Raw genomic sequence first — 27,942 nt, 5'->3', positions numbered from 1 at the left:
TGTTGTAGATTGACAGAGGCAAATGTGTTTTTTCTACAGTGCATGGTGTGTAAAACCTCAAATCATAGAGCATAACATAACATAACATAACTGAACTATAAATTATTATTTCACTGATTTGGAATAAATCCTTTTACTGAAATGATTTACATTTTGTTTCCAATGCTCATCAAAATACACCAACATAAAAGGACTGCATACAAGTACTGTGTTATTTACTAAGTAGGCTGTTGATGTCTGTCCCAAAGTGACACAGTTTATTGTTTGTGTGAATGTCACCAGTGGCTAATGGTAATTACACACCTCCATATACATCTTAATGGTAATTACAGGCTAATATCACACTTCCATGTACATCTTAATGGTAATTACAGGCTAATATCACACTTCCATGTACATCTTAATGGTAATTACAGGCTAATATCACACCTCCATATAAATCTTAAAGGAATGGTTTCCCCTGGAGCTTTGGAAATCAAAATGTAATACCTGAACCTCTATGAAATTCTAAAGTTATTGTTGACATGAATCATTATAATGTTTTCCAGTCACATGACATATTGACAGGTAACACACCTGTAACCTTTTGACTGTTAGCAACTTTGAAACTTCCTGTACATTCCACAGGCTACCGGATTTATGTCAGCGTTCAAGAACAGCTGTGGTTGGAAACAAATGGGTTTTAAACAAGTAAAGACAAGTGCTGAGACGGAGGTAGAGAAATTACAGTTTTAAAAAATACACGTGAGCCTGTATATGTTGCCAGCCGGAGAACAACCTCAACAAAGCAAAAAATATATTTGCATTACTCGCACTGCCACCCGGACATTTAGGCACTCCACTCCGAGTGCATCTCAGTGCCGGAGGCGTCACTACCGACCTTGGTATACCCGGACCAATAGTGAAAACTCAATGTCCCCATTTGCTAAAAATATTTTCWGAATACTCTAAAATCTCAYGACATAAAATGGAACGTYGAGGAAAGTAAATAAATAACAACAATAGGAAACAGAATAACTCATGATCTAAAACTTTAAGATCACCACAAAAAAATATATAAAATACTTAGGATGCTTATATAAATATAACTTTATCCCATTAGTCAACCATATAAAAGCAGATTTAATTAAATGGAATAATCTTCCCATAAATCTTACAGGTACAATAAACTTCTTCAGAACAGCATGGCTCCAAAGGTTTTTAGATTTATTCTCGGTAATACCAATTACTATAAATGGGAAATACACCCGAAGACATTCTGATAAAAAAGTATACTCGGTCATAACACACTTTATATGGGAAAATAAAACTCATGGTATTAAAAAGGAAGGTTTTACATCTTCCTATGTCTGAGGTGGTTTTAACCTTCCAGACTTGAAATTGTATCTGCCCACCACCCAGGGCTTTAACTTGTGAAATATAGTTAGTTAAATGAGTGAAATATAGTTAGTTAAATGAGTGAAATATAGTTAGTTAAATGAGTGAAATATAGTTAGTTAAATGCACTAAAGAGGAAACGTGGGTCCATATTGAAGATGTGTACGTTCATCCCCAGAATCTTTTCACTTGTCTATTTTCAAATGTTAAAGAACATTTAACAACTTCAAATGAAACATATTCAACAAGAACCAATATCATTCAACCCTATTGAACAATCCTTGGATATCTTTTGTGAATTCGCCGATAAATTGGCATATAAACTATAAATGYGAAATACATTGATTTCCATGACAGAATAATTTTAGAAAAACAATTTTGCACAGACCAAAATACGGAGWGTACAAAACATTAGGAACATGACATTAGGAGGGGGTATAATGGCACCAGAGGAGGATAAAAGGAAATAAAAAAGGATTTGCTTCAGATACTGAACAAGGCCCAAATCCCCGTCATTCGCATGAAGGAGAGACAGAGATATAGGGGTCGTAGGTCGAGGTGCCTTGTAAGAATCCGACAGCGAGTGGATGACCCGCCATCCGTCCTATTAGCCAACGTGCAATCATTGGATAATAAACTGGATGATCTCTGCTCGATACTATCCTACCAACGGGACATTAAAAAAAGTCATATCTTATGTTTCACAGAGTCGTGACTGAACGAGGAGGCAGCGCTCCTAGTGGCCAGGGACWTTTATGCAGAGAAACTTAAATAAGTTTTACCTAATTTCTACCAGCARGTTACATGTGCAACCAGAGGAGAAAAAAACTCTAGACCTCCTTTACTCCACACACAGAGACATGTACAAAGCTCTCCATCAACCCTCCATTTGGCAAATCTGACCATAATTCTATCCTCCTGATTCCTGCTTACAAGCAAAAACTAAAGCAGGAAGTACCAGTGACTCGCTCAATACGGAAGTGGTCAGATGACGCAGATGCTACACTACAGGACTGTTTTGCTAGCACAGACTGGAATATATTCCGGGATTCTTCCAGACGGCATTGAGGAGTACACCACAATAGTCACTGGCTTCATCAATAAGCACATTGATGACGTTGCCCCCACAGTGACCATACGTACATACCCCAACCAGAAGCCATGGATTACAGGCAACATCTGCCCTGAGCTAAAGGGTAGTGCTGCCGCTTTCATGAAGCAGGACTCTAACCCGGATGCTTATAAGAAATCCTGCAATGCCCTCCGACGAACCATCAAACAGGCAAAGCATCAATACAGGACTAAGATTGAATCTTACTACACCGGATCCGACGCTCGTCGGATGTGGCAGGGCTTGGAAACTAATATGGACTACAAAGGGAAGCACAGCTGCGAGCTGCCTAGTGACACAAGCCTACCAGACCAGCTAAATTGCTTCTATGCACACTTCGAGGCAAGCAACACTGAAGCATGCATGAGAGCACCAGCTGTTCCGGACTACTGTGTGATCACAGTCTCTATAGCCGATGTGAGTAAGACATTTAAACAGCTCAACATTCACAAGGCTGCAGGGCCAGACAGATTACCAGGACGTGAACTCCGAGCACGCGCTGACCAAGCGTCTTCACTGACATTTTCAACCTGTCCCTGACCTAGTCTGTAATACCAACATGTTTCATGCAGACCACCATAGTCCCTTGTGCCCAATAACACCAAGGTAACCTGCCTAAATGACTACCAAAACCGTAGCACTCACGTCCGTAGCCATGAAGTGCTTTGAAAGTCTGGTCATGGCTCACAACAACACCATTATCTCAAAAACCCTAGACCCACTCCAATTTGCATACCGCCCCAACAGATCCACAGATGATGCAATCTCTATTGCACTCCACACTGCACTTTCCCACCTGGACAAAGGAAACACAGCTCAGCATTCAACACCACCATCGTGCCCTAAAAACCTCCCTCTGCAACTGGATGATGGGCTTCCTGACGTGCCGCCCCAGGTGGTGAGGGTAGGTCACCCTAGTCATAGACTGTTCTCTCTGCTACTGCACGGCAAGCGGTACCGGAGCACCAAGTCTAGGTCCAAAAGGCTTCTTAACAGCTTCTACCCCCAAGCCATAAGACTCCTGAACAGCTTACCAAATGGCTACCTGATACCTCTACCTACATGTACATATTACCTCAATTACCTCGACTAACCTGTGCCCTCGCACATTGACTCTGTACTGGTACCCTCCTGTATATAGCCTCCACATTGACTCTGTACCATAACACCCTGTATATAGCCTCCACATTGACTCTGTACTGGTACCCCCCTGTATATAGCCTCCACATTGACTCTGTACCGTAACACCCTGTATACAGCCTCGTTACTATTGTTGCTCTTTAATTATTTGTTATTTTTTTTATTGTTTTATTGTTTACTTCAGTTTATTTAGTAAATACTTTCTTAACACTTATTTTTTCTTAAAACTGCATGGTTGGTTAAGGGCTTGTAAGTAAGTATTTCACTGTACCTGTTGTATTCGGCACATGTGACTAATACATTTTGATTTGATTGGGAACATGACATAGACTGACCAAGGGAATCCAGATGAAATCCAACGATCCCTTATTGATTTCACCTGGAAAATACACTTTCATCAGTGTAGATGAAGGAGAGGAAACAGGTTAAATAAGGATTTTTAAGCCTTTAGATATGGATTGTGTATGTGTGACATTCAGAAGGTGAATGGGCGAGACAAAATATTTAAGTACCTTTGAATGGGGCATGGTAGCAGGTGCCAGGCACACCGGTTTGAGTGTGTCAAGAACTGCAACGCTGCTGGGTTTTTCACGCTCAACAGTTTCCCATGTGTATCAAGAATGTTCCACCARCCAAAAGAAATCCAGKCAACTTGACACAASTGTTGGAAGCATTGGAGACAACATGGGCCAGCAGTCCTGTGGAARGCRTTRGACACCTTGTAGAGTCCATGCCCTGACGAATTGKGGCTATTCTGAGGGCAAAAGGGGGTGCAACTCGATAGTAGAAAGGTGTTCCTAATGTTTGGTACACTCAGTGTAAATCTCTCTTTCTGCATATTTCAAGACATGGTGTATGAGGGTGCAGTGAGATACCCGATAGGTTGGTCGATACTTAAAATTCTCCATCGTTAACACAATGGAAAGGTACTTTATTATCTAAATGTTGAAAGTGCTTGTGGGTGACGGAGAGAAACAAAAAGGTATAAGGAGTTATTAATGGTCCCCCCCTTTGCTGCGATAACAACCTCCACTCTTCTGGGAAGGCTTTCCACTAGATGTTGGAACATTGGTGCGGGGACTTGCTTCCATTCAGCCACAAGAGCATTAGTGAGGTACTTCACTGATGTTGGGCGATTAGGCCTGGCTCATAGTCGGCGTTCCAATTCATCCAAAAAGGTGTCCGATGGGGTTGAGGTCAGGGCTCTGTGCAGGCCAGTTAAGTTGTTCCACACCGATCTTGACAAACCATTTTTTTATGGACCTTGCTTTGTGCACGGGTGCATTGTCATGCTGAAACAGGAAAAGGCCATTCCCAAACTGTTGCCACAAAGTTGGAAGCACAGAATCATCTAGAAAGTCATTGTATGCTGTATCGTTAAGATTTCCCTTCACTGGAATTAAGGGACCTAGCCTGAACCAAGAAAAACAGACAGGCATGTTATCATGATGCTGGACCAGACATGATATTAACATGCGTACTACAAAGACCAAAGTGTAGCGCCATGGCGGATGAGATAGCAAAAGCTCAGGTTGCCCAGCCCGGCGGAGATACAATCTTCGGCAAAATCATTTGCATTCCTGCAAAAATATTATTTGAAGATGAAGAACACCATTATTTCTCTTCCACCAAACTTTACAGTTGGCACTATGCATTCTGGCAGGTAGCGTTCTCCTGCCATCCGTCAAACCCAGATTTGTKTGTTTGACTGCCAGATGGTAAAGCGTGATTCATCGCTCCAGAGAACGTGTTTCCACTGCTCCAGAGTCCACTCCATTTCGGGCCAACGCTTGTGCATAGTGATCTTAGGCTTGTGTGCGGCTGCTCGGCCAGGAAACCCATTTCATGAAGCTCCCGACGAACAGTTCTTGTGCTGACGTTACTTCCAGAGGCAGTTTGGAACTCTGTAGTGAGTGTTGCAACTGAGGACAGGCGATTTTTACACGCTGCGCGCTTCAGCACTCGCCGGTCCCGTTCTGTGAGCTTGTGTGGCCTACCATCTTGGCGYCTGAGCCGTTGTTGCTCCTAGACGTTTCCACTTCACAATAACCACACTTACATTTGACCAGGGGCAGCTTTAGCAGGGCATAAATTTGACGAACTGACTTGTRGGAAAGGTGGCATCCTATGACGGTGCCACATCGAAAGTCACTGAGCTCTRCAGTAAGGCCATRCTACGGCCAATGTTTGTCAATGAAGATTCAGAGAAATAAACTTTTTTGTGCGTACGGAACATTTCTGGGATCGTTTATTTCAYCTCATGAAACATGGGACCAACACTTTACATGTTGTGTTTATATTTTTSTTCAGTGTATTCTTGTATATATAGTGTAAGTCCATGAGTCAAGAGAGATTTTTTTAGATGGATTTACAGTCACACAGKGGGGGAGGAAAACCCCCGACAATATTGGAGCTTTAGTCAACAATTTCCCAAGTTGGGATCAATAACGTATTGCAGTACTACCTCTAGTCCTTATTTCACCAATTCTGATGGACGGACAGCTGCTTCAGGGCACCAGGTGTGAAATCTATGTGATAAATAAAATAAATGACTTAAATGTCTTAATTATCTACAATTAAAACACCCAGGGAACAATCAGACACAGAGACGAATACAAGTGTTAAAATACAATCTCTCTCTCTCARACAATTCAATTTCAATTTAAAGGGCTTTYTTGGCATGTTTACATTGCCAAAGCAAGTYAAGTAGATAATGAACAAAAGTGAAATAAACAATAWAAAGTAACAGTAAACATTACCCTCACAAAAGAATAATGACATTTCAAATGTCATATTATGTCTATATACAGTGTTGTAATGATGTGCAAATAGTTKAAGTACAAAGAGAAAATAAATAAACATAAATATGGGTTGTATTTACAATGGTGTTTGTTCTTCACTGGTTGACCTTTTCTTGTGGCAACAGGTCACAAATATTGCTGCTGTGATGGCACACTGTGGTATTTCACCCAGTAGATATGGGAGTTTATCAAAATTGGGTTTGTTTTCGAATTCTTTGTGGGTCTGTGTAATCTGAGGGAAATATGTGTCTCTAATATGGTCATACATTTGGCAGGAGGTTAGGAAGTGCAGCTCAGTTTCCACCTCATTTTGTGGGCAGTGTGCACACAGCCTGTCTTCTCTTGAGATCCAGGTCTGCCTACGGCAGCCTTTCTCAATAGCAAGGCTATGCTCACTGAGTTTGTACATAGTCAAAGCTTTCCTTAAGTTTAGGTCAGTCACAGTGGTCAGGTATTCTGCCACTTTGTACTCTCTGTTTAGGGCCAAATAGCATTCTAGTTTGCTCTGTTTTTTTGTTAATTCTTTCCAATGTGTCAAGTTATTATCTTTTTGTTTTCTCTCTCTCTCCTCTCTCCTCTCTCTCTCCCTCTCTCTCCCCTCTCTCTCTCTCTCCTCTCTCTCTCCTCTCTCCCTCTCTCTCTCTCCCTCTCTCTCCCCTCTCCCTCTCTCCCCTCTCTCTCTCTCTCTCTCTGTCTCTCCTCTCTCTCTCCTCTCTCTCTCCCCTCTCCCTCTCTCTCCCTCTCTCCCCTCTCCCTCTCTCTCTCTCCCTCTCTCTCCTCTCTCTCTCCCCTCTCTCTCCCTCCCTCTCTCTCCCTCTCTCCCTCTTTCGAATGGGCCCGTGATGAGGAAATGAAAAAAAAGGAAGTGGTCTCTTTCCATCTCACACGGGCCCAGTGAGAATGCCACTCCTCTCCTCTGCTATCAACAGTTGGCAGGGGAAAGCTGTGGTGGCAGGTTTGTTGGAATACAATGATGAGTGTTCTATGAATTCCATGTCCACTGGACTGATAGATCACATGACTAAATAACGACGTCAGGGGGGTTGTTAAGAAAGGCTCTGTTCTGAACCTGATGTTTTCTTAAATGATTGCTTACTTTATTCCAATCCATAGTTGACACTTACTATATTCTCTGTTTGGAACAAGTACTACCGAGTCAAATGAACTGTTCAAAACACTGAATACAGACATAGGCTATACTTTTACATACCATCACAATAATAACAAAGTTTACATTTTAAASGTCTAGTACAGTCAAAAACGTGATTTGTCTGTGTTGCCACACTATGAGGTTGGAATAATATTGTGAATTTGTGAAAATGGTGATAATTCCCTTTTAGTGTTAGAGATTTTTGAAAAGATTGACTAAAATTACAGCCTATTTTGTTGGGATGGCGTTTTGGCCTGCCACGTGACATCACCAGGCAGAKAATTAGTTATGAGAGTTCCACATTTCTCTGTCAATAACACCAAGTTTTCAGTTTCCCCCTTCCCACTCAGACCACTCCCAGACAGACCTTGCAAAAGTCTTGCTTGAGAAATTGCTTGTGCTATRTAAAATCACTGTGAAATATATTTTCCATAACAAAAAATATAGTATTTTCAGCTGTTTTAAGCTCAATTACAAAACCTAAAGACACAAAAACAAAACTTATGAACCGGAAGCATAGAAATAGCACACATAGAACATACCTACAGTTRTTAGACTTACTTTCAAGTTGAATTATTTCGTTTTTAAATGTTTTATTTAAGTCAGTGAAGAACAAATTCTTATTTACAATGACAGCCTGAACAGTCTGGTTCAGGGGCAGAACAACAGATGTATACCTTGTCAGCTCGGGGATTCGACAACGCTCTAACCACTAGGCTACCTGCCGCACAAATGATAGATCTATAGCACACATTTCTATGTGAATTTGGTAGGGTTGCCCAAAAAGTTACATATTGCCACTTTAAGCATGACTTGACCGACCATACAGCCCATCACTTCGACAGGAACAATTGGAGAACGCTAGACTTTTACAGCTTTAAGGCATTCTGTGTGAGCTCGCTGGCTCCGATGACAGCCTATAACTAGTGTTTTCTGGGAGAGCGGTATTCTTTTCCTTGCTGTTTCACAGAAGAACGTCGGCCAGGGTGTGGCAGAAGGGGGAAGGGCTGAGCTTTAAAAAATATGAATTTCCACCCAACTCTACAAAGCATAATGTTTCAGGGATCAATGTCGCTACATCTCTATCTTATGTCTATTGTGATGAAGAAACGAACAAAAACGTGTCTGTTTCGTTTGATCATAACTCTTCAAGGTTAATACACGCCTGAAGTTAAAACAGCGTAGCTGTTCTGTTATTCAAACACATTCTGTATCTTCGTTTCTGAGCTCGATAAAAAAAGAAAAAACGATTTCTCTATGTGCTGCAGAAGTCTTGATTATTTTCCCCTCTTTTCCTCAGACCTGGTTTCAATTAGTAAGTATTTCCTAACCACTACATTCCATTACCATACCCCCCCCCTCTCTCTCTCTCTCTCCACCCTGGCTAGAATCCCGGGATAAAACGAATCGAGTTAAAACTGCGAGCGAGAAAGTCCGTAAAACTCCACCCATGTCAACACGTTAAACAGATACAAAAAAAATGTTGTTGCTAAATTCGAAATGTACCGTTTTTTGTTATACTATACTAAACCCGTTACTATACTATACTCTGAAAACCGTTGGTCTCGTGAAGATGGGTTATAAGATGTTGTTCTAAGACTTCTGTACATGATTGCAGAGTGTGTGCAATTATTTTCTCTCTCCCTCTTCCCTTGGTGCGCCTCTCTGAACCAGAAGGGAGGTGAAGGACTTGTAAGAGAGTAGAATCCACACCCAAGTCTGTAGGCTATCTTAATAAAACGCTTTATGGGGAACTGCCTTTACTGATAGCCATTTCTAAGCAAATAATTACTCATACTCACACAAACACTCGACTTGATAGATTAGAGGCAAATAGAACAAATATCATTTAACTTGACAGGTTTTTCATCAATGATGATGTTTTGGGCGGTTTCTTTAAACAACTTTCTTTTTTCTTTCCTGCGTGCAGGGCAGGGTTAGAATAGGAGGATCAATATCCACGTCGCTGAGATGAAATCACAACCGGACTAGGCTATACATCTGCATGGGGTTTTACATTAAAAAATATATATATGTTATAACACATCCCCGGGAAACTTGAGTTAGTCTGGCATGTAAAGTCTTTCATGTGAGTGGCGTCGCTTTATATACCCCAAGTAGGTTTATTTTGTACACAGTAACGGAGAGTGAAATAAGAAGTGAGACCCATGTCCCCGTTCATGTGGGTGGTGACACACACCCACTTCATCTCGTGTTCTAAATTACAGAACTTTGAACGAGAAAACAAAGTAGCATCATGGGCACCACCCTTCCTCTCAGTTACTGTGGTGAAAGACTATCAATCTTATTTTCAAAAAATGTCATGTAAATTAACCTTAATTAAACAGCACGATTGCCACGTCATTTAAACATATGCATTATAACTTTGGGGGGGGGGGGGGGGGGTTTACCAAGATATATACCATCACCATTATTAATAAACTGTTAAAAAATATCTAAATTAAAATTGTGAATGACAAAAGTAAATTATTGTTTTTACCTGAGCAGTCTGAGCTGCATCAAACTTCAACACAGCAACTTGAGCATCTTTGGTAGTGTTCTCTTCCCCTCCTGCTGTCCCAGCAGTCGATAAAAGCACGTCTTCTTCTTCCCAATCAAAAGTTCTTTCTCACTTCTAGAATATTGTCTTTCTCTATCAACCCGAGTCTCCCTCCGTGTCCAGGGCGTTTTTCTCTCTCCCCTCCCTTCTCACTCTCTCCCTTAGAGAGTGCGTTTGTGCCTTTTTTTCTAGTCTGCGTGGCGCTGTTACTCCGGGCGATGCAGAATGGTTGGACATGCGAAAGGGTAGGGCTACTGGTCTTGGATAAAGGGAGGATTAGAGGGCGGGAGGTAACGGGAGGTGTAGAAGGGAGTGGCCGAAGTCTCCCTTCTCTGTCTCTCCCATCCAATGCAACTTGACTCAGGGGGACATAACATAGTAAACAAAATCCGGGAAATTCAAAATTATACTGACAAACAAACATGCAAAAATTTCAACGATTTTTATTGAGTACAGGTTCATAATGGAAATAGTCAATTGAAAATGAATTCATTGGGCCCTAATCTTAGTTAGCCAACCCAGGATAACGTTGCGTTATCCATCTAGTCACCCAGTAACGTTAGCAATAACAAAATTAGAATTTGTAACATATCAACGATATTGCAAATTTGTAAGATATTGTATGAAATTGCCAATTTTGTAACATATTATACAATTGTAAATCGGTAAACATATCAATAGAAAATAGGATTTAATGGACATCCGACAAATTAATACTTAATAATAATACTAATACTAATAATACTAATTATAATATCCTTAATAATACTAATTAAACATTATTTCTTATCTCTACTTTGCACATTCTTCACTGCAAAACCAACCATCTCCGTGTTTTTTAACTTGCCTATATGTATTTACTTCGCCACCATGGCCTTTTTTATATTTTTATTTATTTATATATTTTGTTTGCCTTCACCTCCCTTATCTCACCTCACTTGCTCACATTGTATATAGACTTATTTTTCACTGTATTATTGACTGTATGTTTGTTTTACTCCATGTGTAACTATGTGTTGTTGTATGTGTCGAACTGCTTTGCTTTATCTTGGCCAGGTCGCAATTGTAAATGAGAACGTGTTCTCAACTTGCCTACCTGGTTAAATAAAGGTGAAATAAATAAATAAAAAAATTAAATAAAAAATACATTCCATACAAAAAGTTACATATCATACCATACTGAACAAAATATCAACTGTAAAATGTTGGTCCCGTGTTTCATGAGCTGAAATAAAAGATCCCAGAAATGTTCTATACGCACAAAAAGCGTATTTCTCTGAAATTTTGTGCACAAATTTCTTACATCCCTGTTAGTGAGCATTTCTCCTTTGCCAAGATAATCCATCCACCTGACAGGTGCGGCATATCAAGAAGCTGATTAAACACTATGATCATTATACAGGTGCACCTTGTGCTGGGGACAATAAAAGGCCACTCTAAAATGTGCAGTTTCGTCACAAAACACAATGCCACAGATGTCTCAAGTTTTGAGGGAGCACACAATTCGTATGCTGACTGCAGTAATGTCCGCAAGAGCTGTTGCCAGAGAATTGAATGTTAATTTCTCCACCATAAACCGTCACCAACGTTGTTTTCGAGAATTTGGAAGTATGTCCAACCGGCCTCACAACCACAGAACATGTGTAACCACGCCAGCCCAGGACCTCCACATCCGGCTTATTCACCTGCGGGATCATCTGAGACCAGCCACCTGGACAGTTGATGATAAAGCCCTTTTGTGGTGAAAAACTCATTTTGATTGGCTGGGCCTGGCTCCCAAGTGGGTGGGCCTATGCCCTCCAAGGCCCACCCATGGTTTCACCCCTGCCTAGTCATAAGAAATCCATTGGTTAGGCTAGGGGTTAGGGTTACGGGTTAAGGATGGAGTTAGGTTAAAGGGTTTTAAGGTCAGCTAACACACTAAGTATTTGCAAAGTAGCTAGAAAGTAGTGAATTGTTGCTGAAGTTGTCCATGATGAGATTTCAACACACAATCTTTGGGTTGCTAGACATTCACTTTATACGTCCACCTATCCACCCCGACCAAAAGTAACCTTCTGTCTTATGTAACCATACAAAAACGTAACATATCATACTGATTTTGATTTTAGCTTTTTTTTTGTTTAATATGTTACGTCTAGTGTATGAGACCAGCCTGCCAAATGCAACAGTCTTCAATACACGGCTTCAATGAATTGTAATAGAAAACGTTTCTACAACCAGAATATGTGATAAAAGGGGCAGTCCTTCATGGTCCAGTTCCCCCAACATAATACATTTAGAACAGAGTTTTAGAGAGTAAAGAAACTCAAATACATGTGTTTTAAATATACATTTTTGTCTCTTTTCTTTGAAGAATTGCTCTCTCTTGTTTCTCTATAAACTTTTGCAATACTTTTTGTTTGTTTGAAGCAACAGGAATTGAACAATATAGTCTTTTGTGAAGGAGCTTTGGTTGAAACGGAGCAGTTACAATTGTATTGCTTTGAATAACTGTCCAACTTTGCTCTCTCAGATTCAAGAGATCCATTCAAAACTTTAAAACAAACCTTTGTTATGATATATTATAAGCGTCACAAAATGGGTCCCTATTCACAACTGGCACCAGAGTCATGGTCAAAAGTAGTGCACTATAAAGGGAATAAGGGGACAGTTCCCAACAACAAGGTGGCAGGTAGCCTAGTGGTTAGAGTGTTGGACCAGTAGCCGAAAGGTTGCTGGTTCGAATACTTGAGCTGACAAAGTGAAACATCTGCTGATGTTCCCTTGAGCAGGGCACTTAACCGGAATTTGTTCCAGGTGTGCTGTACGTCTATAGCTGACCATGTAAAACAGCACCTATCCAGTGTATATAAAAATACTTTGTTGTGGAAGGGGCACACAGTTTCTTCATTTCTTCATTGACCCATACAAATCAGCTGGGCTTGACAATCTGGACCCCCTATTTCTGAAACTGTCCGCCGCCATTGTCGCACCCCCTATCACCAGCCTGTTCAACCTCTCCTTCGTATCATCTGAGATCCCCAAGGATTGGAAAGCTGCCGCGGTCATCCCCCTCTTCAAAGGGGGAGACACCCTGGACCCAAACTGTTACAGACCTATATCCACCAAGTCAACAAACCAGATCACTGACCATCTCGAATCCACCGTACCTTCTCCGCTGTGCAATCCGGTTTCCGAGCCGGTCATGGTGCACCTCAGCCACGCTCAAGGTACTAAACGATATCATAACCGCCATCGATAAAAGACATTACTGTGCAGCCGTCTTCATCGACCTGGCCAAGCTTTCGACTCTGTCAATCACCATATTCTTATCGGCAGACTCAGTAGCCTCGGTTTTTCTAATGACTGCCTTGCCTGGTTCACCAACTACTTTGCAGACAGAGTTCAGTGTGTCAAATCGAGGGCATGTTTTCCGGTCCTCTGGCAGTCTCTATGGGGTACCACAGGTTCAATTCTCGGCCGACTCTTTCTCTGTATACATCAATGATGTTGCTCTTGCTGCGGGCGATTCCCTGATCCACCTCTACGCAGACGACACATTCTATATCTTCCGGCCCTTCCTTGGACACTGTGCTATCTAACCTCCAAACGAGCTTCAATGCCATATAACACACTCCTTCCGTGGCCTCCAACTGCTCTTAAACGCTAGTAAAACCAAATGCATGCTTTTTCAACCGTTCGCTGCCTGCACCCGCACGCCCGACTAGCATCACCACCCTGGACGGTTCCGACCTAGAATATGTGGACATCTATAAGTACCTAGGTGTCTGGCTAGACTGCAAACTCTCCTTCCAGACTCATATCAAACATCTCCAATCCAAAATCAAAGCAAGAATCGGCTTTCTATTTCCGCAACAAAGCCTCCTTCACTCACGCGCCAAACTTACCCTAGTAAAACTGACTATCCTACCGATCCTCGACTTCGGCGATGTCATCTACAAAATAGCTTCCAATACTCTACTCAGCAAACTGGATGCAGTTTTATCACAGTGCCATTCGTTTTGTTACTAAAGCACCTTATACGACCACCACTGCGCCTGTATGCCCTAGTCGGCTGGCCCTCGCTACATGTTCGCTCGTCAGACCCACTGGCTCCAGGTCATCTACAAGGCTATGCTAGGTAAAGTGCCACTTATCTCAGTTCACTGGTCACGATGGCTACACCACCCGCAACACGCGCTCCAGCAGGTGTATCTCACTGATCATCCCTAAAGCCAAGACTCATTTGGACGCCTTTCCTTTCCAGTTCTCTGCTGCCTGCGACTGGAACGAATTGCAAAATCTCTGAAGTTGGAGACTTTATCTCCCTCAACAACTTTAAAATCTGCTATCCGAGCAGCTAACCGATCGCTGCAGTCTGTACATAGTCCATCTGTAAACTACCCACCCAATTTACCTACCTCACCCCCCATACTGCTTTTATTTTATTTACTTTTCTGCTCTTTTGCAACCAGTATCTCTTCTTGCACATGATCATCTGATGATTTATCACTCCAGTGTTAATCTGCTAAATTGTAATTAATTTGATTTATTGCCTACCTCATGCCTTTTTGCACACATTGTATATAGATTCTCTTTTTTTTCTACCATGTTATTGACTTGTTTATTGTTTACTCCATGTGTAACTCTGTGTTGTCTGTTCACACTGCTTGCTTTTATCTTGGCCAGGTCACAGTTGCAAATGAGAACTTGTTCTCAACTAGCCTACCTGGTTAAATAAAAGGTGAAATAAAAAAAAATAAAAAAAATTGTTATTGGCATCAGCCCCATCATTCCAGCAGTGCTGGGTCACCCAATACTGTCATTCATACCATAGCAAATACTGTTATTCATACCATAGTGCAAATACTGTTATTCATACCATAGCAAATACTGTTATTCATACCATAGCAAATACTGTCCTTCATACCATAGCAAATACTGTTATTCATACCATAGGCAAATTACTGTTATTCATACCATAGCAAATACTGTTATTCATACCATAAGCAAATACTGTTATTCAATACCAATAGCAAATACTGTAATTCATACCATAGCAAATACTGTCATTCATACCATAGCAAAACTGTTATTCATACCATATGCAAATACTGTTATTCATACCATAGCAATACTGTTATTCAACATAGCACATCACATAGCAAATACTGTTATTCATACCATAGCAAATACTGTCATTCATACCATAGCAAATACTGTCATTCATACCATAGCAAATACTGTTATCATACCATAGCAAATACTGTTATTCACACCATAGCAAATACTGTTATTCATACCATAGCAAATACTGTCATTCATACCATAGCAAATACTGTCATTCATACCATAGCAAATACTGTTATTCACAACCATAGCAAATACTGTTATTCACACCATAGCAAATACTGTTATTCATACCATAGCAAATACTGTCATTCATACCATAGCAAATACCGTCATTCATACCATAGGCAAATACTGTTCATTCATACCATAGCAAATACTGTTATTCACCCATAGCAAATACTGTTATTCCAAACCATAGCAAATACTGTCATTCATACCATAGCAAATACGTATTCAACCATAGCAAATACTGTATTCATACATAGCAAATACTGTTATTCACACCATAGCAAATACTGTTATTCCACACATATGCAATACTGTCATTCATACCATAGCAAATACTGTTATTCACACCATAGCAAATACTGTTATTCACACCATAGCAAATACTGTTATTCACACCATAGCAAAATACTGTTATTCACACCATAGCAAATACTGTCATTCATACCATAGCAAATACTGTTATTCACAATTCATACCATAGCAAATACTGTCATTCATACCATAGCAAATACTGTTATTCACACCATAGCAAATACTGTTATTCACACCATAGCCAATACTGTTATTCACACCATAGCAAATACTGTTATTCATACCATAGCCAATGCTTCACTGTATAATTCCACCCTGACTGCGGTTGGCTCATTTTCAATGCTAGTCTCACGGCAGCAACTCAGCAACTGTGGCTGGCCGCTCTTTCAACTGCATCCAGCCTGACTTTGTCTACACACGTCCTAAAATAGCATTATACATCTCATCTTTTTTACTAGCATTTATGTCAAATACATCCTAAATGGCACCCTATTCCCTATATAGTGCACTACTTTTGACCAGAGCCCTATGGCAAATGGCACCCTATTCCCTAAATAGTGCACTACTTTTGACCAGAGCCCTATGGCAAATGGCACCCTATTCCCTATATAGTGCACTACTTTTGACCAGAGCCCTATGGCAAATGGCACCCTATTCCCTATTATAGTGCACTACTTTTGACCAGAGGCCCCAGTACATAGGGAATAGGGTGACATTTGTGGCGTAGACATGCAGGGCGTTGTCTAACTTGGTTCCAGGTAAGCTACTCTTTCATAAGTTATTGTCCTGACCTGAATACACAGGATCAGTAGATACAGAGAGAAAGCTGTTCTATCAAAAACAATGTTAGGTTTAGTTTTTTTTCATGTGTAGCTGAATATGTAAGTGACTAAATAGCACAGTTAGCAGTTAGAACAACATGACGATCCAACTGGAATGAACATCTTGAGAGTTTTCAAATTCCTGTGGAGTTCTAGAGATTATGATTTCAGATGAGATATATGTGCATTTTCCTCATTATGTCTACCCAGATAATGGCCTTTCTTTTTTTGTCCCTTGAACCGTCGCTAGTCACACTGAATTAAACTGGATGTCTTTCTAGTCTTTCCTTAAATGTCAATCAGCAGTGCAATTGATCACTGATAAAGGAGACAATTGATCACTGATAAAGGAGACAATTGATCACTGATAAAGGAGAGACAATTGATCAATTGTTCGATGAACTGTTCGCAGAAATGTTCCGCTATAAAATCCATAGATTCTTCAAATATAATTTGTGTTTTCTGTGTGTGTGTGTGTGTGTGTGTGCGTGCGTGCGTGCGTGCGTGCGTGCGTGCGTGTGTGCGCGTGTGCAGAGCATGGGTACTTGCACTTAGGTGTGTCTATGCGGGTGTGCACTTGTAGGTACGTGTGCTTGCCAATCCTCTCATATCCCAGACCATGTCACACCCATATTGACTGAGGTCAAACAGCAAATCAAATCAAATCAAATCAAATCAAATTTTATTAGTCACATACACATGGTTAGCAGATGTTAATGCGAGTGTAGCGAAATGCTTGTGCTTCTAGTTCCGACAATGCAGTAATAACCAACAAGTAATCTAACCTAACAATTCCACAACTACTACCTTATACACACACACAAGTGTAAAGGGATAAAGAATATGTACATAAAGATATATGAATGAGTGGTGGTACAGAACGGCATGGCAAGATGCAGTAGATGGTATAGAGTACGGTATATACATATGAGATGAGTACTGTAGGGTATGTAAACATAAAGTGGCATAGTTTAAAGTGGCTAGTGGTACATTGTATACATAAAGATGGCAAGATGCAGTAGATGATATAGAGTACAGTATATACATATGAGATGGGTAATGTAGGGTATGTAAACATTATATTAAGTGGCATTGTTTAAAGTGGCTAGTGGTACATTTTTACATAATTTCCATCAATTCCCATTTTTAAAGTGGCTGGAGTTGAGTCAGTATGTTGGCAGCGGCCGCTAAATGTTAGTGGTGGCTGTTTAACAGTCTGATGGCCTTGAGATAGAAGCTGTTTTTCAGTCTCTCGGTCCCTGCTTTGATGCACCTGTACTGACCTCGCCTTCTGGATGATAGCGGGGTGAACAGGCAGTGGCTTGTGGTTTGTTGTCCTTGATGATCTTTATGGCCTTCCTGTGACATCGGGTGGTGTAGGTGTCCTGGAGGGCAGGTAGTTTGCCCCCGGTGATGCGTTCTGCAGACCTCACTACCCTCTGGAGAGCCTTACGGTTGTGGGCGGAGCAGTTGCCGTACCAGGCGTGATACAGCCCGACAGGATGCTCTCGATTGTGCATCTGTAGAAGTTGTGTGAGTGCTTTTGGTGACAAGCCGAATTTCTTCAGCCTCCTGAGGTTGAAGAGGCGCTGCTGCGCCTTCTTCACAACGCTGTCTGTGTGGGTGGACCAATTCAGTTTGTCCGTGATGTGTACACCGAGGAACTAAAACTTTCCACCTTCTCCACTACTTACCCGTCGATGTGGATAGGGGGGTGCTCCCTCTGCTGTTTCCTGAAGTCCACAATCATCTCCTTTGTTTTGTTGACGTTTAGGTGTGAGGTTATTTTCCTGACACCACACTCCGAGGGCCCTCACCTCCTCCCTGTAGGCCGTCTCGTCGTTGTTGGTAATCAAGCCTACCACTGTAGTGTCATCCGCAAACTTGATGATTGAGTTGGAGGCGTGCATGGCCACGCAGTCGTGGGTGAACAGGGGATACAGGAGAGGGCTCAGAACGCACCCTTGTGGGGCCCCATGTTGAGGATCAGCGGGGTGGAGATGTTGTTACCTACCCTCACCACCTGGGGGCGGCCCGTCAGGAAGTCCAGGACCCAGTTGCACAGGGCGGGGTCGAGACCCAGGGTCTCGAGCTTGATGACGAGTTTGGAGGGTACTATGGTGTTAAATGCTGAGCTGTAATCGATGAACAGCATTCTCACATGGGTATTCCTCTTGTCCAGATGGGTTAGGGCAGTGTGCAGTGTGGTTGCGATTGCGTCGTCTGTGGACCTATTGGGTCGGTAAGCAAATTGGAGTGGGTCTAGGGTGTCCGGTAGGGTGGAGGTGATATGGTCCTTGACTAGTCTCTCAAAGCACTTCATGATGACGGAAGTGAGTGCTACGGGGCGGTAGTCGTTTAGCTCAGTTACCTTAGCTTTCTTGGGAACAGGAACAATGGTGGCCCTCTTGAAGCATGTGGGAACAGCAGACTGGGATAAGGATTGATTGAATATGTCCGTAAACAACCAGCCAGCTGGTCTGCGCATGCTCTGAGGACGCGGCTGGGAATGCCGTCTGGGCCTGCAGCCTTGCGAGGGTTAACACGTTTAAATGTTTTACTCACCTCGGCTGCAGTGAAGGAGAGCCGCAGGTTTTGGTAGGGGGCCGTGTCAGTGGCACTGTATTGTCCTCAAAGCGGGCAAAAAAGTTGTTTTAGCCTGTCTGGGAGCAAGACAGTCAGATGAAGGAGAGAGAGAGAGAGGAGAAGAGAGAGAGAGAGAGAGAAGAGAGAGAGAGAGAGAGAGAGAGAGAGAGAGAGGAGAGAGAAGAGAGAGAGAGAGAGAGGGAATGCTAATTTGGTATAGAGCAGACCTAACTCACTCCATTAAATTAATCAAAACAGGAACATTTTACATTTGGCTAGAAATTCAAAAGGAAATTATCTTAACAGAGAAAAATGTCCTCCTGTGTGCTACTATATCCCCCCACTAGAATCCCCATACTTTAATGAAGACAGCTTCTCCATCCTGGAGGGGGAAATCAATCATTTCCAGGCCCAGGGACATGTATTAGTCTGTGGCGACCTAAATGCCAGAACTGGACAGGAACCTGACACCCTCAGCACACAGGGGGACAAACACCTACCTGGAGGTGACAGCATTCCCTCCCCCATATGCCCACCTAGGCACAACTATGACAACATAACCAACAAAAACGGGTCACAACTCCTGCAGCTCTGTCGCACGCTGGGTATGTACATAGTCAATGGTAGGCTTCGAGGGGACTCCTATGGTAGGTACACCTATAGCTCATCTCTTGGCAGTAGCACTGTAGACTACTTTATCACTGACCTCAACCCAGAGTCTCTCAGAGCGTTCACAGTGAGCCCACTGACACCCCTATCAGACCACAGCAAAATCACAGTCTACTTGAACAGAGCAATACTCAATCATGAGCGGCAATTCAAAAAGCCAAAGGAACTGAGTAACATTAAGAAATGCTATAGATGGAAGGAATGCAGTTGTGAAACCTACCAAAAAACAATTAGGCAACAGCAAATTCAATCCCTTTTAGAACAACTTCCTGGGTAAAACGTTCCACTGCAATAGTGAAGGTGTAAACTTGCAGTAGAAAATCTTAACAGTATTTTTGACCCTTCAGCTTCCCTATCAAATCTAAAAATCTCAAATAGAAAACCGAAGAAAATGAACAAACATGACAAATGGTTTGATAAAGAATGCAAAAATCTAAGAAATAAATTGAGAAACCTGTCCAACCAAAAACATAGAGACCCGGAAAACCTGAGTCTACGCCTTTCACTATGGTGAATCACTAAAACAATACAGAAATACACTACGGAAAAAGAAGGAACAGCACGTCAGAAATCAGCTCAATGTAATTGAAGAATCCATAGACTCTAACCAATTCTGGGAAAATTGGAAAACACTAAACAAACAACAACACGAAGAATTATCTATCCAAAATGGAGATGTATGGGTAAACCACTTCTCCAATCTTTTTGGCTCTATAAAAAAATAAAGAGCAAAAACATATACATGATCAAATACAAATCCTAGAATCAACTATTAAAGACTACCAGAACCCACTGGATTCTCCAATTACCTTGAATGAGTTACAGGACAAAATAAAAACCCTCCAACCCAAAAAGGCTGTGGTGTTGATGGTATCCTTAATGAAATGATCAAATATACAGACAACAAATTCCAATTGGCTATATTAAAACTCTTTAACATCGTCCTTAGCTCTGGCATCTTCCCCAATATTTGGAACCAAGGACTGATCACCCCAATCCACAAAAGTGGAGACAAATTTGACCCCAATAACTACCGTGGAATATGCGTCACAGTAACCTTGGGAAAATACTCTGCATTATCATTAACAGCAGACTCGTACATTTCCTCAATGAAAACATGTACTGAGCAAATGTCAAATTGGCTTTTTACCAAATACCGTACAACAGACCATGTATTCACCCTAATTGACAACCAAACAAACCAAAACAAAGGCAAAGTCTTCTCATGCTTTGTTGATTTCAAAAAAGCCTTCGACTCAATTTGGCATGAGGGTCTGCTATACAAATTGATGGAAAGTGGTGTTGGGGGTAAAACATACGACATTATAAAATCCATGTACACAAACAACAAGTGTGCGGTTAAAATTGGCAAAAGACACACACATTTCTTCTCACAGGGTCGTGGGGTGAGACAGGGATGCAGCTTAAGCCCCACCCTCTTCAACATATATATCAATGAATTGGCGCGAGCATTAGAACAGTCTGCAGCACCCGGTCTCACCCTACTAGAATCCGAAGTCAAATGTCTACTGTTGCTGATGATCTGGTGCTTCTGTCACCAACCAAGGAGGGCCTACAACAGCACCTAGATCTTCTGCACAGATTCTGTCAGACCTGGCCCTGACAGTAAATCTCAGTAAGACCAAAATAATGGTGTTCCAAAAAAGGTCCAGTCGCCAGGACCACAAATTCCATCTAGACACCGTTGCCCTAGAGCACACAAAAAACTATACATACCTCGGCCTAAACATCAGCACCACAGGTAGCTTCCACAGAGCTGTGAACGATCTGAGAGACAAGGCAAGAAGGGCATTCTATGCCATCAAAAGGAACATAAATTTCAACATACCAATTAGGATCTGGCTAAAAATACTTGAATCAGTCATAGAGCCCATTGCCCTTTATGGTTGTGAGGTCTGGGGTCCGCTCACCAACCAAGATTTCCACAAATGGGACAAACACCAAATTGAGACTCTGCATGCAGAATTCTGCAAAAATATCCTCCGTGTACAACGTAGAACACCAAATAATGCATGCAGAGCAGAATTAGGCCGATACCCACTAATTATCAAAATCCAGAAAAGAGCCGTAAATTCTACAACCACCTAAAAGAAGCGATTCCCAAACCTCCATAACAAAGCCATCACCTACAGAGAGATGAACCTGGAGAAGAGTCCCCTAAGCAAGCTGGTCCTAGGGCTCTGTTCACAAACACAAACACACCCCACAGAGCCCCAGGACAACAGCACAATTAGACCCAACCAAATCATGAGAAAACAAAAAGATAATTACTTGACACATTGGAAAGAATTAACAAAAAAACAGAGCAAACTAGAATGCTTTTTGGCCCTAAACAGAGAGTACACAGTGGCAGAATACCTGACCACTGTGACTGACCCAAACTTAAGGAAAGCTTTGACTATGTACAGACTCAGTGAGCATAGCCTTGCTATTGAGAAAGGCCGCCGTAGGCAGACATGGCTCTCAAGAGAAGACAGGCTATGTGCACACTGCCCACAAAATGAGGTGGAAACTGAGCTGCACTTCCTAACCTCCTGCCCAATGTATGACCATATTAGAGAGACATATTTCCCTCAGATTACACAGATCCACAAGAAATTTGAAAACAAATCCAATTTTGATAAACTCCCATATCTACTGGGAGAAATTCCACAGTGTGCCATCACAGCAGCAAGATTTGTGACCTGTTGCCACAAGAAAAGGGCAACCAGTGAAGAACAAACACCATTGTAAATACAACCCATATTTATGCTTATTTATTTTAACTTGTGTGCTTTAACCATTTGTACATTGTTACAACACTGTATAATATTAATATAACATTTGTAATGTCTTTATTGTTTTGAAACTTCTGTATGTGTAATGTTTACTGTTAATTTGTATTGTTTATTTCACTTTTGTATATTATCTACCTCACTTGCTTTGGCAATGTTAACACATGTTTCCCATGCCAATAAAGCCCCTTGAATTTTGAATTGAATTGAATGAATTGAGAGAGAGAGGAGAGAGGAGAGAGAGAGAGAGAGAGAGAGAGAGAAGAGAGAGCGGCTACTTTCCAAATGGCTCCTATTCCCTATGTTAGTTTCACTACTGTTGACCAGGGCCCATAGGGCTAAGTTTCAAAGTAATTAACTATGTAGGGATTAGGGTGCCATTTGGGAAGCAGCCAAATAGCAAACAAAGAGGGAGTGGAGACTGATCCTGTGTGTCTGTTTAAGGAAGAACAGGAAGTGGAGACTGGTCCCGTGTGTCTGTTTAAGGAAGAACKGGAAGTGGAGACTGYTCCCGTGTGTCTGTTTAAGGAAGAACAGGAAGTGGAGACTGGTCCCGTGTGTCTGTTTAAGGAACAACAGGAAGTGGAGACTGATCCCGTGTGACTGTTTAAGGAACAACAGGAAGTGGAGACTGATCCCGTGTGTCTGTTTAAGGAACAACAGGAAGTGGAGACTGGTCCTGTGTGTCTGTTTAAGGGAGAACAGGAAGTGGAGACTGGTCCTGTGTGTCTGTTTAAGGAAGAACAATTAAGGAAGAACAGGAAGTAGAGACGGGTCCCGTGTGTCTGTTAATGGGATGATATGACAACAGCCAGTGAAAGTGCAGGGCGCCAAATTCAATCAACAGAAATCTCATAATTAAAATTCCTCAAACATACATGTATCTTATACCATTTTAAAGATAATCTTGTTGTTAATCCCACTGAATTGTCCAATTTCAAATAGGCTTTACAGCGAAAGCACCACAAACGATTATGTTAGGTCACCGCAAAATCACAGACAGTCATTTTTCCAGCCAAAGACAGGAGTCACAAAAAGCAGAAATAGAGATAAAATGAATCACTAACCTTTGATGATCTTCATCAGATGACACTCATAGGACTTCCTGTTACACAATACATATATGTTTTGTTCGATAAAGTTCATATTTATATCCAAAAACCTCAGTTTACATTGGCGCCATGTTCAGAAATGCCTCCAAAATATCCGGAGAAAATGCAGAGCCACGTCAAATAACATAAATACTCATCATAAACGTTGATGAAAGATACATGTTTTACATAGAATTAAAGATACACTTGTTCTTAATGCAACCGCTGTGTCAGATTTCAAAAAGCTTTACGGCAAAAGCACAATATTCAATAATCTGAGAACAGCGTTCAGCCACAAAAGGAAGCATACAGTTACCCGGCAAATTGTGCAGTCAACAAAACTCAGAAATAGTATTATAAATCTTCACTTACCTTTGCTGATCTTCGTCGGAATGCACTCCCAGGACTCCCACAACAAATGTTCGTTTTGTTCGGTAATGTCCATCATTTATGTCCAAATAGCTATTTTTGTTAGCGTGTTTGGTAAACAAATCCAAAGTCAGGAAGCGCGTTCACTAAAGGCAGACGAAATGTCAAAAAGTTCCGTAACAGACAGTAGAAACATGTCAAACGATGTATTGAATCAATCTTTAGAATGTTTTTAACATAAATCTTCAGTAACTTTCCAACCGGAGAATTCCATGTCTTCAATGTCAGATGTAACAGAGCTCCCTCTCATATGAACGCGCAGGGTCAGAGCATGCAGGTCATGGTAGAGCCTATAATTCCTTCCTTCCTCGGCCCCACTTCACACAGAGCATCAAGAACAAGGTTCTTACAGCGTGACACTTAGTGGAAGCCGTAGGAGCAAACCGCATCCATATCCCACTGGTGTATTCAATAGGGTGAAAATCGACCAACCTCAGAATTCCCACTTCCTGTTTGGATTTRMTCTCAGGTTTTTGRCTGCCATATGAGTTATGTTATACTCACAGACATCATTCWAACAGTTTTAGAAACTTCAGAGTGTTTTCTATCCAATARGAATAATAAAKTGCATATATTAGCAACTGGGACTGAGGAGCAGGCAGTTTACTATGGGCACCTCTGGGCACCTTTCATCCAAGCTACTCAATACTGCCCCTGCAGCCATAAGAAGTTAAGGAAGAACAGGAAGTGGAGACTGGTCCTGTGTGTCGGTTTAAGGAAGAACAGGAAGTGGAGACTGGTCCAGTGTGTCGGTTTAAGGAAGAACAGGAAGTGGAGACTGGTCCTGTGTGTCGGTTTAAGGAAGAACAGGGAGTGGCAGCACGCTACTATGAGTCAAGAATACCAACTGATTTGGCAGGTCCCAAATGGTACCCTATTCCCTATATATAGTGCACTACTTTTGACCACAGCCCTATAAACCCTATGGACCCRGGTCAAAAGTAGTGCACTTCATAAAGAGAAGAGTGCCATTTGGGAAACAGTGCTTAGTCTCAGGATAGGGAACACACAGTGAAGTACAGCTGTACCAAAGACGCTGGCTGTGTTCTTTAGAAGTAGCATGTTATCATAAACTGCTGTATCGGTTCAGGACATCCTAACGGACTCAGAAGGAATGTCTGTTCCTCTCTAGGAATAGAGGAATCCTCAAAAAATTCATATATTTTATACATCAAACATACATGATGTTTGAAAGTGGACACTTTTCTGTATGGGATGTGCATGTCATGCTCACACAGTTTGTTTAGCCAATTTAGAAATACGTTTTGTATGGAATTACTTTAAACTTTCTCCTTTCAACTAACATTGTGTTAAACTTTTAAAAAATATTTTTTTTTTAAACATTTTGTTTAATTAATCACACACACAATCATATAATCATAATCAAGTCAGAAAACTCCAGCAGCAGATATAGTATATAGTTGTTCTTCAGAATCCATCACCTTCCAAATGATTCTGCACCTGTGTACCTGAGTACCTGTTTGACTCACTGCCACGTTGGCGTGGTCCACTTTGAAGACCAGTTTCACGTGTTGTTATTCTCACAGCCGGCTGAGTCTGACTAACACTTTGTCATGCTCATTGACTTTTAAAGGGATCACGAGTGGCTCAGCGGTCTAAGGCACTGCATCGCAGTGCTAGAGGTGTCAGTACAGACCGGGTTCGCTATAAAACCCGGGTTTGAACCCAGACTGTATCGCAACTGACCGTGATCGGGAGTCCCATAGGTCGACGCACAATTGGCCCAGCGTCTTTAGGTGAGGGTTTGGCTTGGGTAGGGCTGTCATTATAAATAAGATTATTTTTATTTATTTATTTATTTATTTATTTATTATTTATTTATTATTGCCTATTTAAATAAAGGATAAATAAATATAAATGCCACAAATTAATTAAATCATTGATTCATAAAATGCAGCTAAACTCTACATTCCAATCTGCGTCTTCTTTGAACATTTCTCAACAGCTCTTTGTCATTTCTTTTGCAAAACACAAGGAATGTGTCAGTGGTTGAATGGTAGGATATGTAGGAAGCACGGGTGTGTTTCCGGGTGAGTGTACAGTACTGTAGGTGTGTCTTGCCGCCTGTGAACCACTGCAAATAGCTGGGGCTGCAGTCACCGTGAGTCAGAGGACGAGTCCCAAATGGCACCCTATTCCCCATAGGGCTCTGATCAAAAGTAGTGCACTATATAGGGAATAGGGTGTAATTTGGGACGCTTCCAGAGCCCTGCATGACTACAATACATACAGCCCTGCATGACTACAACACACACAGAGCCACTGGTGCATAGAAGCAGAGAGAAGGAGGGGAAATCTTTTAGGATTAGCAGGAAACGGACGAATACGTTGGGTGTGTGTGTGTGTGTGTGTTGTGTTGTGTGTGTGTGGTGTGTGTGGGTGTGTGTGTGTGTGTTGTGTGTGTGTGTGTGTGTGTGTGTGTGTGTGTGTGTTGTGTGTGTGGTTGTGTGTGGTGGGTGTGTGTGGTGTGTGTGTGGTGTCGTGTCTCTGTCTCTGTGTCTGTCTGTGTGTGTGTGTCCGTGTCGTGTTCTGTCCGTGTCTGTTGTGTGTGCGGGTGTGTCTGTCTGTGTGGTGGGTGGGTGGGTGTTGTCTGTGTGGGTGGGTGTGTGAGTAGGTGTGTGTTTGTGGACAGATCTACAAACACATTTACAATCTTGAGTAGCCATCTTGATCCAGACCCTTTCCATCAGTTCAAACAAGAAGGTCCACAAGCCAATAATAAAACACTAAAACCAAACTGATGATAATCAACTGGACTTCCAATCATACGATTGGACAATACGAGCAGTGTGTTTAGTAGAGAACAACCAACCTCTTGTCTGTTTCATATTTGATGAGATCAGTTGATAGATCATGTGATACGCTGTGTTGATGTGCTCAGTGTAACTTAGTATGTTGTGTTGTCTTCAGTGTAACCTTAGTATGTTGTGTTGTCTTCAGTGTAACTTAGTATGTTGTGTTGATGTCTTCAGTGTAACTTAGTATGTTGTGTTGATGTGCTCAGTGTAACTTAGTGTGTTGTGTTGATGTCTTCAGTGTAACTTAGTATGTTGTGTTGATGTGCTCAGTGTAACTTAGTATGTTGTGTTGTCTTCAGTGTAACTTAGTATGTTGTGTTGTCTTCAGTGTAACTTAGTATGTTGTGTTGTCTTCAGTGTAACCTTAGTATGTTGTGTTGTCTTCAGTGTAACCTTAGTATGTTGTGTTGTCTTCAGTGTAACTTAGTATGTTGTGTTGTCTTCAGTGTAATCTTAGTATGTTGTGCTGTCTTCAGTGTAACCTTAGTATGTTGTGTTGATGTCTTCAGTGTAACTTAGTATGTTGTGTTGATGTCTTCAGTGTAACCTTAGTATGGTGTGTTGTCTTCACTGTAACTTAGTATGTTGTGTTGTTGTTGCCAGAGTAACCATAGTATGTTGTATTGTTGTCTTCAGTGTAACCTTATGATTTTGTGTTGGTATTTGTCCTCCAGATATGGAATGAACTCCAAGGCAGATTTTAATAGGAACATGTAGTCTCCCAGTCATATTCAGATTTTAATAGGAACATGGTACAACATGTATATTTATGTATCTCCTATAATGTATATAGAGCTTTTTTTTGTATCCAAGGCTCACTACTAAAAGATACTTGGGTCTCAATGTTGATTTCCATGTCAAAATAAATGTTAAATTCAAAATTCAAAAAAGTCTCACATGATTACCATGGTTGCGACCCAAATGGCACCCTATTCCCT

General features: G+C 41.5%; 1 pseudogene; it reads right to left on the bottom strand.

Moving 5' to 3' along the window:
* LOC112068521 (neuroblast differentiation-associated protein AHNAK-like) overlaps positions 1–10,260 on the bottom strand; it is a 49,210-nt pseudogene extending 38,950 nt beyond the window's left edge.
* Positions 10,261–27,942: the final 17,682 nt, after the last annotated feature.

Source organism: Salvelinus sp. IW2-2015, unplaced genomic scaffold (genome assembly GCF_002910315.2).
Source record: "Salvelinus sp. IW2-2015 unplaced genomic scaffold, ASM291031v2 Un_scaffold552, whole genome shotgun sequence".
NCBI lineage: Eukaryota > Metazoa > Chordata > Actinopteri > Salmoniformes > Salmonidae > Salvelinus > Salvelinus sp. IW2-2015.
This window is presented reverse-complemented; position numbering and strand designations above follow the sequence as displayed.